This window comes from Triticum urartu, chromosome 3A, assembly GCF_056163025.1.
Source record: "Triticum urartu cultivar PI428250 chromosome 3A, HENAU_Tu73, whole genome shotgun sequence".
Lineage (NCBI taxonomy): Eukaryota > Viridiplantae > Streptophyta > Magnoliopsida > Poales > Poaceae > Triticum > Triticum urartu.
The window spans coordinates 168,729,435-168,743,769 of NC_141875.1; positions in this window are offsets into that span (position 1 = coordinate 168,729,435).

Here is a 14,335-nt window from a genome sequence, read left to right on the forward strand (position 1 = left end):
CGTGAGCTCTTCACCAAGTTGGCTCATCGCGCCCATCGCCTCCTGGAAGAGCTCGTGACGAACCATGCAACGCCCGTGCTCGAGCTCGAACACTCGACCCTCCTTGTCCTCCACCTCGGGGGCTACGGGCGGGGCGCCAAGCAGCACGCCACCCCCGGGCAGGGGGCTGGGGGCTGACGCCGCACCTGACGCCAGCCTGTCCTCGTGAGAAGCCCAAGCCGACTGGGGCTCGCTGCTAGAAGAGGAACCAAAGATCGAAGCCAACCAGCTGCTGCCCATGAGCAAAGGAGGAGCCTTGGGCACTGATGACCCACAAGTATAGGAGATCTATCGTAGTCCTTTCGATAAGTAAGAGTGTCGAACCCAACGAGGAGCAGAAGGAAATGATAAGCGGTTTTCAGCAAGGTATTCTCTGCAAGTACTGAAATAAGTGGTAACAGATAGTTTTGTGACAAGATAAATTGTAATGAGCAACAAGTAACAAAAGTAAATAAAGTGCAGAAAGGTGTCCCAATCCTTTTTGTAGCAAAGGACAAGCCGGAACAAACTCTTATAATAAGAAAAGCGCTCCCGAGGACACATGGGAATATCGTCAAGCTAGTTTTCATCACGTTCATATGATCCGCGTTCGGTATTTTGATAATTTGATATGTGGGTGGACCGGTGCTTGGGTGCTGTTCTTACTTGAACAAGCATCCCACTTATGATTAACCTCTATTGCAAGCATCCGCAACTACAACAAAAGTATTAAGGTAAACCTAACCATAGCATGAAACATATGGATCCAAATCAGCCCCTTACAAAGCAACGCATAAACTAGGGTTTAAGCTTCTGTCACTCTAGCAACCCATCATCTACTTATTACTTCCCAATGCCTTCCTCTAGGCCCAAATAATGGTGAAGTGTTATGTAGTCGACGCTCACATAACACCACTAGAGGCTAGACAACATACATCTTATCAAAATATCAAACGAATACCAAATTCACATGACTACTAATAGCAAGACTTCTCCTTTGTCCTCAAGAACAAACGTAACTACTCACAAAGCATATTCAGGTTCATAATCAGAGGGGTAATAATATGCATATAGGATCTGAACATATGATCTTCCACCAAATAAACCAACTAGCATCAACTACAAGCAGTAATCAACACTACTAGCAACCTACTAGCACCAATCCCGGACTTTGAGACAAGAATTGGATACAAGAGATGAACTAGGGTTTGGAGATGAGATGGTGCTGGTGAAGATGTTGATGGAGATTGCCCTCTCCCGATGAGAGGAGCGTTGGTGATGACGATGGTGATGATTTCCCCCTCCTGGAGGGAAGTATCCCCGGCAGAACAGCTCTGCCGGAGCTCTAGATTGGTTCCGCCAAGGTTCTGCCTTGTGGCGGCGGAGTTTTATCCCGAAAGGTTCCTTCTGATTTTTTTCATTGAAAGACTTCATATAGCAGAAGATGGACGTCGGAGAGCCACCAGGGGGCCCACGAGGTAGGGGGCGCGCCCTAGGAGGGGGGCGCGCCCCCCACCCTCGTGAGCAGGGTGTGGGCCCCCTGGACTTCATCTTTGGCGAGGATTTTTCTTTATTTAATTTAAGATATTCAGTGGAGTTTCAGGACTTTTGGAGTTGCGCAGAATAGGTCTCTAATATTTGCTCCTTTTCCAGCCCAGAATTCCAGCTGCCGGCATTCTCCCTCCTTATGTAAACCTTGTAAAATAAGAGAGAATAGCCATAAGTATTGTGACATAAAGTGAAATAACAACCCATAATGCAATAAATATCGATATAAAAGCATGATGCGAAATGGACGTATCAACTCCCCCAAGCTTAGACCTCGCAAAAACCGTCCACGAAAACCTCACAAATCTTTTCACAAAAGTAAGAGAATATAGCCATCATGCATCTTTGAAAGGTAGCAGGTGCATTACATAGACCAAAAGGCATACGTCTATAAGCAAAAGTACCAAAAGGGCATGTAAAAGTAGTCTTTGATTGATCTCTAGCCAATACAGGTATTTCAGAGAAACCAGAATAACCATCTAGAAAGCAGTAGTGTGTATGTTTGCATAATCTTTCTAGCATTTGATCAATAAAAGGTAAGGGGTAATGATCTTTCTTAGTAGCTTTATTTAATTTGTGGAAATCAATTACCATCCTATTACCTGTGATAATTCTTTGTGGGATCAATTCATCTTTATCATTAGGAACAACAGTAATACCTCCCTTCTTAGGGACACAATGGACAGGACTTACCCACTGACTATCAGCAACGGGATAAATTATACTTGCCTCCAGAAGCTTGAGTATTTCTTTTCTTACAACTTCTTTCATTTTAGGATTCAGACGTCGTTGAGGATCACGAACTAGTTTGGCGTCAGCTTCCAAATTTATTTTATGTTGACATAGAGTGGGACTAATGCCCTTAAGATCATCAAGAGTATATCCAATAGCAGCACGGTGCTTCTTCAGAGTTTTCAATAATCTTTCTTCTTCATGCTCTGAAAGGTTAGCACTAATAATAACAGGATATATCTTCTTTTCATCAAGATAAGCGTATTTAAGATTATCAGGCAATGGTTTAAGCTCAAACACGGGATCACCCTTGGGTGGAGGAGGATCCCCTAAAATTTCAACAGGCAAATTGTGTTGCAGAATAGGTTCTTGTTTAAAGAATACTTCATCTATTTCCCTTCTTTCATTCATGAACATATCATTTTCATGGTCTAGCAAATAGTGTTCTAAAGGATCACTAGGAGGTACGACAATAGAAGCAAGACCAATAATCTCATCCTTACTAGGTAATTCTTCCTCACGATGTTGTTTACTGAATTTAGAGAAATTAAACTCATGAATCATATCATCCAAGCCAATAGTAACAACATTCTTATCGCAGTCTATCCTAGCATTAACAGTGTTCAAGAAGGGTCTACCAAATATAATAGGACAAAAGCTATCTTGTGGAGAAGTAAGAACAAGAAAATCAGCAGGGTATTTAGTTTTCCCACACAAGACTTCAACATCTCTAACAATCCCAATTGGTGAAATAGTATCTCTATTGGCAAGTTTAATAGTGACATCAATACCTTCTAACTCAGTAGGTGCAATTTCATTCTTAATTTCTTCGTATAAAGTATGCGGTATAACACTAGCACTCGCACCCATATCACATAAGCCATAATAACAATGATCTCCTATTTTAACAGAAATAACAGGCATGCCTACCACAGGTCTATGTTTATCTTTAGCACAAGGCTTAGCAATTCTAGCAGTTTCACCATCGAACTGAATAACATGCCCATCAATATTATCAGACAAGAGATCTTTAACAATAGCAATATTAGGTTCTACTTTAACTTGCTCAGGAGGTGTATAAGTTCTAATATTGCTTTTACGAACAACAGTTGAAGCTTTAGCATGATCCTTTATTCTAACAGGGAAAGGTGGTTTCTCAACATAAGAAGTAGGAACAATAGGATCATTATAAGTGACAATCTTTTCTTCAACTTTAATAGGTGCAGCTACTTTTACTTCTACGGGAGTATGATATTTAAACCACTTCTCCTTAGGGAGATCAACATAAGTAGCAAAAGATTCACAGAAAGAAGCTACTATCTCAGAGTCAAGTCCATATTTAGTGCTAAACTTACGGAAAATATCGGTGTCCATAAAATATTTAACACAATCAAACTTAGGAGTCATACCTGACTCCTTACCTTCGTCGAGGTCCCAATCTTCGGAGTTGCGTTTAATTCTACCCAATAAGTTCCATCTGAATTCAATAGTCTTCATCATAAAAGAGCCAGCACAAGAAGTATCGAGCATGGTTTGATTATTATGAGAAAGCCGAGCATAAAAACTTTGCATAATTATTTCTCTCGAGAGCTCATGATTGGGGCATGAATATAACATTGATTTAAGCCTCCCCCAAGCTTGAGCGATGCTTTCTCCTTCGCGAGGCCAGAAATTATATATATAATTGCGATCACAATGAACAAGATGCATAGGGTAATACTTTTGATGAAATTCCAACTTCAATCTTTTATAGTTCCATGATCTCGTATCATCACATAGCCTATACCATATCAATGCGTCTCCCTTCAAAGATAAAGGGAAGACCTTCTTCTTAGCAACATCATCGGGTACACCTCCAAGCTTAAATAATCCACAAACTTCATCCACATATATTAAGTGCTCATCAGGATGCTTTGTTCCATCTCCTGTAAAAGGGTTAGCTAGCAGTTTTTCCATCATACCCGAAGGAAATTCAAAAGGAGTTTCATTTTCAATAGGTTCAGTAGGTTGAGGAGCAACTCTTTGCTCTACTAGACGGGGTGAAGATACCCCGAACAAGCCCCTCAGAGTATTACTTTCCATAGTAACAAGTGACAGTAAATTTCAGCACACTATATAAATTTTTCCTTACCAAATTCCACCTACCAAAGGCGCTACACTCCCCGGCAACGGCGCCAGAAAAGAGTCTTGATGACCCACAAGTATAGGGGATCTATCGTAGTCCTTTCGATAAGTAAGAGTGTCGAACCCAACGAGGAGCAGAAGGAAATGATAAGCGGTTTTCAGCAAGGTATTCTCTGCAAGTACTGAAATAAGTGGTAACAGATAGTTTTGTGACAAGATAAACTGTAACGAGCAACAAGTAACAAAAGTAAATAAAGTGCAGCAAGGTGGCCCAATCCTTTTTGTAGCAAAGGACAAGCCGGAACAAACTCTTATAATAAGAAAAGCGCTCCCGAGGACACATGGGAATATCGTCAAGCTAGTTTTCATCACGTTCATATGATTCGCGTTCGGTACTTTGATAATTTGATATGTGGGTGGACCGGTGCTTGGGTGCTGTTCTTGCTTGAACAAGCATCCCACTTATGATTAACCTCTATTGCAAGCATCCGCAACTATAACAAAAGTATTAAGGTAAACCTAACCATAGCATGAAACATACGGATCCAAATCAGCCCCTTACGAAGCAACGCATAAACTAGGGTTTAAGCTTCTGTCACTCTAGCAACCCATCATCTACTTATTACTTCCCAATGCCTTCCTCTAGGCCCAAATAATGGTGAAGTGTTATGTAGTTGACGCTCACATAACACCACTAGAGGCTAGACAACATACATCTTATCAAAATATCAAACGAATACCAAATTCACATGACTACTAATAGCAAGACTTCTCCTTTGTCCTCAGGAACAAACGTAACTACTCACAAAGCATATTCAGGTTCATAATCAGAGGGGTAATAATATGCATATAGGATCTAAACATATGATCTTCCACCAAATAAACCAACTAGCATCAACTACAAGGAGTAATCAACACTACTAGCAACCTACTAGCACCAATCCCGGACTTTGAGACAAGAATTGGATACAAGAGATGAACTAGGGTTTGGAGATGAGATGGTGCTGGTGAAGATGTTGATGGAGATTGCCCTCTCCCGATGAGAGGAGCGTTGGTGATGACGATGGTGATGATTTCCCCCTCCTGGAGGGAAGTATCCCCGGCAGAACAGCTCTGCCGGAGCTCTAGATTGGTTCCGCCAAGGTTCTGCCTTGTGGCGGCGGAGTTTTATCCCGAAAGGTTCCTTCTGATTTTTTTCATTGAAAGACTTCATATAGCAGAAGATGGACGTCGGAGAGCCACCAGGGGGCCCACGAGGTAGGGGGCGCGCCCTAGGAGGGGGGCGCGCCCCCCACCCTCGTGAGCAGGGTGTGGGCCCCCTGGACTTCATCTTTGGCGAGGATTTTTCTTTATTTAATTTAAGATATTCAGTGGAGTTTCAGGACTTTTGGAGTTGCGCAGAATAGGTCTCTAATATTTGCTCCTTTTCCAGCCCAGAATTCCAGCTGCCGGCATTCTCCCTCCTTATGTAAACCTTGTAAAATAAGAGAGAATAGCCATAAGTATTGTGACATAAAGTGAAATAACAACCCATAATGCAATAAATATCGATATAAAAGCATGATGCGAAATGGACGTATCAACTCCCCCAAGCTTAGACCTCGCTTGTCCTCAAGAGAAAAGCCGATAACAATAAATATGTCCTCATGTTTAGAGGTAGAGGCGTCGATAAAAATAAAATACGGACATGAAGGCATCATGATTATTCTCATAACAGCAACATATATAGATTTTTTCATATGATTACTTATGTTCAAGTGATGATCTATTCACAATGCAAAAGTATGAATCAGAAACCTTATTGGGCTCCAACAAACTATAATCTCAGTCATTGAAGCCATTGCAATTTATCATAACATCGGAAAGAGTCTATGACAGAGCTTAAAAGCAAGTACACATACTCAACTATCATCTAGTCCTTCATAATTGCTAACACTCACGCAATACTTGTGGTTATGAAGTTTTAATCGGACACAGAGAAAGATAGGGACTTATAGTTTTGCCCCACAACCTTTTACCTCAAGCGTAATGTCAACAATAATAATTCATGCTCCCCTACATCCAATTAGATATATATATATATATATCATGTTCTTTCCAACATGCTGAGCTTGCCAAAGGATAAAATGAAAAAGGAAAGGTGAAGATCACCGTGACTCTTGCATAAGGTAGAAGATAATAATAAAGGATAGGCCCTTCGCAGAGGAAGCAGAGGTTGCCATGCACTTTTATGGTTGGATGCACAAAGTCTCAATGCGAAAGAACGTCACTTTATATTGCCCTTGTGATATGAACCTTTATTATGCAGTCCGTCACTTTTATTACTTTCACATCAAAAGATCATATAAAGCTTATTTCTCCCACACCAATCAATCATACATATTTAGAGCAATTTTTATTGCTTTGCACCGATGACAACTTACTTGAAGGATCTTACTCAATCCATAGGTAGATATGGTGGACTCTCATGGCAAAACCGGTTTAAGGGTATTTGGAAGCACAAGTAGTATCTCTACTTAGTGCTGATAATTTGGCTAGCATGAGGGGGAAAGGCAAGCTCAACAAGTTAGAGGATCCATGACAACATACTTTATCTCAGATATAAGAAAGACATAACTCATTACGTTGTCTTCCTTGTCCAACATCAACTATTTAGCATGTCATATTTTAATGAGTGCTCCCAATCATAAAAGATGTCAATGATAATATATCCATATGTGAAACCTCTCTTTCCTTATTACTTCCTATTAATTGCAACGATGACCAAAGCTATGTCTGTCAACTCCCAACAACTTTTAATCACCATACTCTTTCTATGTGAAGTCATTACTCTCAATAAGATCAATATGAACTCTTTGTTTCTTTTTATTCTTTCTTATCTTTTCTTTTATTCACCCAAGATCATGGCAAAATAATCAAGCCCTTAACTCAACACTAATCTTTATTATATATAGCTCACGGACTCGATTACAAAGAGAGATCATAAAGCAAAACTCAAAACTAGATCATGCCATAAACTTTATTCTACTAGATCAAGATACTACTAATAGGATCGAACTAAGAAAAACGGTAAAGATAGGAGTTGTGATTGTGATACGATACCGGGGCACCTCCCCCAAGCTTGGCAGTTGCCAAGGGGAGTGCCCATACCCATGTGATTATGTCTCCTTCTTTGTTGTTGGTGTAATATTCTTGGCGATGATTCCCCTCAGGATGCGGTTCTCCTCCTCGAGCTTATTGACTTGCTGCTTGAGGTCCATTATTTCCTTATGAAGCTTTCCTGTGACAGCTAAAGCTCCTTGCACCCAAGGGTGTTGCATAGCTGCGGGAGAACAAGTGACACTCCTCTTCATATTTTCATAAGAAAGAAATCTAACATTGGAAGGGATAACCGAGTTTGGAATAGCTGAGCTCTGTAGTTCCCCCATCGTGAACCCAGCTCAGAGGCGAGAGGTGACTTCTTGATCCTCCATGGCATCTACCCTCATCAAGTCAGCCTCCATCTCTTCCTCCGTTGCTGGCCCAAAGTGGTGAGCGTCGCTGTTTGCCCTTGGTTCCGGTGCCGGATTAGATACCCGGCTCTCCCTGATTGACTCTTGAGAAGACATCTTGCTCTAATCTGCAGCAGCAACAGCTCGAAAACAAAAACAGAGGATATTTGCGTGATACGGGAGTCAAAACCTTCCGGAGAATATATAATGAATTTTTACCGACCAAAATACGTAACGTGCAAGAAAATGGAGTCCGGAAGGCACACGAGGTGCTCACGAGGTAGGGGGCGCGCCCAGAGGAATAGGGCGCGCCCACCACCCTCGTGGGGCCCTCGTGTCCTTCCTGGACTGCTACTTATTTTTCTATTTTTCTAAATATTCCAAACGGAGAAATATTGTCTTAAAAATTGTTTTGGAGTTGGTTTACTTACCGTACCACATACCTATTCCTTTTTGGAGTCTGAAACGGTCTGGAAAGTGTCTCTTATGTATTCCTCCGGGGTTACGGTTTCAATAATATTGGTTTCAACATTTATGGGATTACCTGAGATATAATGTTTGATTCTTTGTCCGTTTACCACCTTCGGATTTGTACCTTCGAAGTTGTTGATCTTTATGGCACCAGAACGATAGACCTCCTCGATAACATAGGGGCCTTCCCATTTAGAGAGAAGTTTTCCTGCAAAAAATCTTAAACGAGAGTTGTATAGCAATACATAATCACCTACATTAAACTCACGCTTTTGAATCCTTTTGTCATGCCATCTTTTAAATTTTTCTTTAAAGAACTTGGCATTTTCATATGCTTGGGTTCTCCATTCATCAAGTGAGCTAATATCAAATAACCTCTTCTCACCAGCAAGTTTGAAATCATAGTTGAGCTCTTTAATAGCCCAATATGCCTTATGTTCTAGTTCGAGAGGTAAGTGACATGCTTTTCCATAAACCATTTTATACGGAGACATACCCATAGGATTCTTATATGCAGTTCTATATGCCCATAATGCATCATCAAGTTTCTTGGACCAATTCATTCTAGACCTATTAACAGTCTTTTGCAAAATTAATTTGAGCTCTCTATTGCTCAATTCTACTTAACCACTAGACTGTGGGTGATAAGGAGATGCAATTCTATGATTAACGTCATATTTAGCAAGCATTTTACGGAAAGCACCATGAATAAAGTGTGAACCACCATCAGTCATTAAATATCTAGGGACTCCAAACCTCGGAAAAATAACTTCCTTAAGCATTTTAATAGAGGTTTTATGATCAGCACTACTAGTTGGAATAGCTTCTATCCACTTAGTAACGTAATCAACAGCCACTAGAATATGTGTGTATCCATTAGAGGCAGGAAAAGGTCCCATATAATCAAAGCCCCAAACATCAAACGGTTCAATAACAAGTGAATAATTCATCGGCATTTCTTGACGTCTACTGATATTACCAATTCTTTGACATTCATCACAAGACAAGACAAAATTACGGGCATCCTTGAAGAGAGTAGGCCAACAAAAACCAGATTGCAATACCTTATGTGCAGTTCTGTCTCCAGCGTGGTGTCCTCCATAAGCTTCGGAGTGACACTTGCGTAGGATCTGTTCCTGTTCATGCTCAGGTACACAACGTCTAATAACACCATCTACTCCTTTATAAAGATGTGGGTCATCCCAAAAGTAATGTCTCAAATCATAGAAGAACTTTTTATTTTGTTGGTATGTGAAGCTAGGTGGTATAAACTTAGCAACAATATAATTAGCATAATCAGCATACCAAGGAGTACTACGAGAAGTACTTATAACATTTAATTGTTCATCAGGAAAGCTATCATCAATAGGTAGTGGGTCATCAAGAACATTCTCTAACCTAGACAAGTTGTCTGCAACGGGGTTCTCAGCTCCTTTTCTATCAACAATATGCAAATCAAATTCTTGTAGCAAGAGAACCCATCTAATGAGTCTAGGTTTAGCATCTTTCTTTTCCATAAGGTATTTAATAGCAGCATGATCAATGTGAATAGTTACTTTAGAATCAACAATATAAGGTCTGAACTTATCACAAGCGAATACAACTGCTAAAAGTTCTTTTTCAGTAGTAGCATAATTTCTTTGAGCATTGTCTAGAGTCTTACTAGGATAATGAATACATTTAATTTCTTATCAACTCTTTGCCCTAGAACAGCACCTACAGCATAATCACTAGCATCACACATAATTTCAAAGGGTAAATTCCAATTAGGTGGCTGAACAACAGGTGCAGAGACTAATGCTTTCTTAAGTATTTCAAATGCTTCTACACAATCATCATCAAAGACAAATGGTATATCTTTTTGTAATAAATTAGTCAGAGGCCGAGAAATTTTTGAGAAGTCCTTAATGAACCTCCTATAAAATCCGGCGTGACCAAGGAAACTTCTTATAACTTTGATGTCCTTGGGACATGGCATCTTTTCAATAGCATCGACCTTGGCTTTATCAACTTCAATACCTCTTTCAGAAACTTTGTGCCCCAAGACAATACCTTCATTAACCATAAAGTGGCACTTTTCCCAACTCAAGACAAGATTAGTTTCTTCACATCTCTGCAAAACTCGATCAAGATTGCTCAAGCAATCATCAAAAGAGGAACCATAGACGGAAAAACCGTCCACGAAAACCTCACAAATCTTTTCACAAAAGTAAGAGAATATAGCCATCATGCATCTTTGAAAGGTAGCAGGTGCATTACATAGACCAAAAGGCATACGTCTATAAGCAAAAGTACCAAATGGGCATGTAAAAGTAGTCTTTGATTGATCTCTAGCCAATACAGGTATTTCAGAGAAACCAGAATAACCATCTAGAAAGCAGTAGTGTGTATGTTTGCATAATCTTTCTAGCATTTGATCAATAAAAGGTAAGGGGTAATGATCTTTCTTAGTAGCTTTATTTAATTTGTGGAAATCAATTACCATCCTATTACCTGTGATAATTCTTTGTGGGATCAATTCATCTTTATCATTAGGAACAACAGTAATACCTCCCTTCTTAGGGACACAATGGACAGGACTTACCCACTGACTATCAGCAACGGGATAAATTATACTTGCCTCCAGAAGCTTGAGTATTTCTTTTCTTACAACTTCTTTCATTTTAGGATTCAGACGTCGTTGAGGATCACGAACTAGTTTGGCGTCAGCTTCCAAATTTATTTTATGTTGACATAGAGTGGGACTAATGCCCTTAAGATCATCAAGAGTATATCCAATAGCAGCACGGTGCTTCTTCAGAGTTTTCAATAATCTTTCTTCTTCATGCTCTGAAAGGTTAGCACTAATAATAACAGGATATATCTTCTTTTCATCAAGATAAGCGTATTTAAGATTATCAGGCAACGGTTTAAGCTCAAACACGGGATCACCCTTGGGTGGAGGAGGATCCCCTAAAATTTCAACAGGCAAATTGTGTTGCAGAATAGGTTCTTGTTTAAAGAATACTTCATCTATTTCCCTTCTTTCATTCATGAACATATCATTTTCATGGTCTAGCAAATAGTGTTCTAAAGGATCACTAGGAGGTACGACAATAGAAGCAAGACCAATAATCTCATCCTTACTAGGTAATTCTTCCTCACGATGTTGTTTACTGAATTTAGAGAAATTAAACTCATGAATCATATCATCCAAGCCAATAGTAACAACATTCTTATCGCAGTCTATCCTAGCATTAACAGTGTTCAAGAAGGGTCTACCAAATATAATAGGACAAAAGCTATCTTGTGGAGAAGTAAGAACAAGAAAATCAGCAGGGTATTTAGTTTTCCCACACAAGACTTCAACATCTCTAACAATCCCAATTGGTGAAATAGTATCTCTATTGGCAAGTTTAATAGTGACATCAATACCTTCTAACTCAGTAGGTGCAATTTCATTCTTAATTTCTTCGTATAAAGTATGCGGTATAACACTAGCACTCGCACCCATATCACATAAGCCATAATAACAATGATCTCCTATTTTAACAGAAATAACAGGCATGCCTACCACAGGTCTATGTTTATCTTTAGCACAAGGCTTAGCAATTCTAGCAGTTTCACCATCGAACTGAATAACATGCCCATCAATATTATCAGACAAGAGATCTTTAACAATAGCAATATTAGGTTCTACTTTAACTTGCTCAGGAGGTGTATAAGTTCTAATATTGCTTTTACGAACAACAGTTGAAGCTTTAGCATGATCCTTTATTCTAACAGGGAAAGGTGGTTTCTCAACATAAGAAGTAGGAACAATAGGATCATTATAAGTGACAATCTTTTCTTCAACTTTAATAGGTGCAGCTACTTTTACTTCTACGGGAGTATGATATTTAAACCACTTCTCCTTAGGGAGATCAACATAAGTAGCAAAAGATTCACAGAAAGAAGCTACTATCTCAGAGTCAAGTCCATATTTAGTGCTAAACTTACGGAAAATATCGGTGTCCATAAAATATTTAACACAATCAAACTTAGGAGTCATACCTGGCTCCTTACCTTCGTCGAGGTCCCAATCTTCGGAGTTGCGTTTAATTCTACCCAATAAGTTCCATCTGAATTCAATAGTCTTCATCATAAAAGAGCCAGCACAAGAAGTATCGAGCATGGTTTGATTATTATGAGAAAGCCGAGCATAAAAACTTTGCATAATTATTTCTCTCGAGAGCTCATGATTGGGGCATGAATATAACATTGATTTAAGCCTCCCCCAAGCTTGAGCGATGCTTTCTCCTTCGCGAGGCCAGAAATTATATATATAATTGCGATCACAATGAACAAGATGCATAGGGTAATACTTTTGATGAAATTCCAACTTCAATCTTTTATAGTTCCATGATCTCGTATCATCACATAGCCTATACCATATCAATGCGTCTCCCTTCAAAGATAAAGGGAAGACCTTCTTCTTAGCAACATCATCGGGTACACCTCCAAGCTTAAATAATCCACAAACTTCATCCACATATATTAAGTGCTCATCAGGATGCTTTGTTCCATCTCCTGTAAAAGGGTTAGCTAGCAGTTTTTCCATCATACCCGAAGGAAATTCAAAAGGAGTTTCATTTTCAATAGGTTCAGTAGGTTGAGGAGCAACTCTTTGCTCTACTAGACGGGGTGAAGATACCCCGAACAAGCCCCTCAGAGTATTACTTTCCATAGTAACAAGTGACAGTAAATTTCAGCACACTATATAAATTTTTCCTTACCAAATTCCACCTACCAAAGGCGCTACACTCCCCGGCAACGGCGCCAGAAAAGAGTCTTGATGACCCACAAGTATAGGGGATCTATCGTAGTCCTTTCGATAAGTAAGAGTGTCGAACCCAACGAGGAGCAGAAGGAAATGATAAGCGGTTTTCAGCAAGGTATTCTCTGCAAGTACTGAAATAAGTGGTAACAGATAGTTTTGTGACAAGATAAACTGTAACGAGCAACAAGTAACAAAAGTAAATAAAGTGCAGCAAGGTGGCCCAATCCTTTTTGTAGCAAAGGACAAGCCGGAACAAACTCTTATAATAAGAAAAGCGCTCCCGAGGACACATGGGAATATCGTCAAGCTAGTTTTCATCACGTTCATATGATTCGCGTTCGGTACTTTGATAATTTGATATGTGGGTGGACCGGTGCTTGGGTGCTGTTCTTGCTTGAACAAGCATCCCACTTATGATTAACCTCTATTGCAAGCATCCGCAACTATAACAAAAGTATTAAGGTAAACCTAACCATAGCATGAAACATATGGATCCAAATCAGCCCCTTACGAAGCAACGCATAAACTAGGGTTTAAGCTTCTGTCACTCTAGCAACCCATCATCTACTTATTACTTCCCAATGCCTTCCTCTAGGCCCAAATAATGGTGAAGTGTTATGTAGTTGACGCTCACATAACACCACTAGAGGCTAGACAACATACATCTTATCAAAATATCAAACGAATACCAAATTCACATGACTACTAATAGCAAGACTTCTCCTTTGTCCTCAGGAACAAACGTAACTACTCACAAAGCATATTCAGGTTCATAATCAGAGGGGTAATAATATGCATATAGGATCTAAACATATGATCTTCCACAAAATAAACCAACTAGCATCAACTACAAGGAGTAATCAACACTACTAGCAACCTACTAGCACCAATCCCGGACTTTGAGACAAGAATTGGATACAAGAGATGAACTAGGGTTTGGAGATGAGATGGTGCTGGTGAAGATGTTGATGGAGATTGCCCTCTCCCGATGAGAGGAGCGTTGGTGATGACGATGGTGATGATTTCCCCCTCCTGGAGGGAAGTATCCCCGGCAGAACAGCTCTGCCGGAGCTCTAGATTGGTTCCGCCAAGGTTCTGCCTTGTGGCGGCGGAGTTTTATCCCGAAAGGTTCCTTCTGATTTTTTTCATTGAA